This window comes from Gekko japonicus, unplaced genomic scaffold (genome assembly GCF_001447785.1).
Source record: "Gekko japonicus isolate JY-2015 unplaced genomic scaffold, Gekko_japonicus_V1.1 scaffold813, whole genome shotgun sequence".
Classification (NCBI taxonomy): Eukaryota; Metazoa; Chordata; class Lepidosauria; order Squamata; family Gekkonidae; genus Gekko; species Gekko japonicus.
Genome location: NW_015160860.1, coordinates 525,843 through 526,370, shown reverse-complemented (window position 1 = coordinate 526,370; position 528 = coordinate 525,843).

Below are 528 nucleotides of genomic sequence, written 5' to 3'. Positions count from 1 at the left end.
CCCGGGCCCCCCGCCCCCTTTGCCTGCCTGTGGCTCGGGGGTCGCGGGCGCTGGGAGCCCGCCGGAGCCTTCTCTCCGCCCGGCCCCGAGGGAGAGGGACAGCCGCGGGCTGGGACGCCGGGAAGAAGCCGCCCTTGTGTGCCTCGCCGCCCTTGGCCGGGAGGGCGGGCGAGCGAGCGATGGAGCGCCGCGGAGGCGCCGGGCGGGACGCGCCGCTTCTCCTTCTCCAGGTGGATTTATAGAGGCGCGGACGGCGGCGGCGGAGCGGAGCTGGTGCAGCGGGAGAAGGGGGGGCTGTGACGACGACGGCGGCAGGAGGACTGAGCGACGGCGACGGCTCTTGTCTTCCGCCTCTGGCAGCGGGGCGGGCGGCGGCGGCGGCGCTGCTGCTCGCCTTGGCGGGGCGTTGCGGCGTCTCGATGCCGGCGGCCGGGCGCAGGAGCCAGTGAGGCGGCCGGCCGCGGATTTGCTTGGTGGAGTGGCAGGAGCGCGGGCGAGCCTCGCGGGGACTCTTCCTGGGGCCGCCCT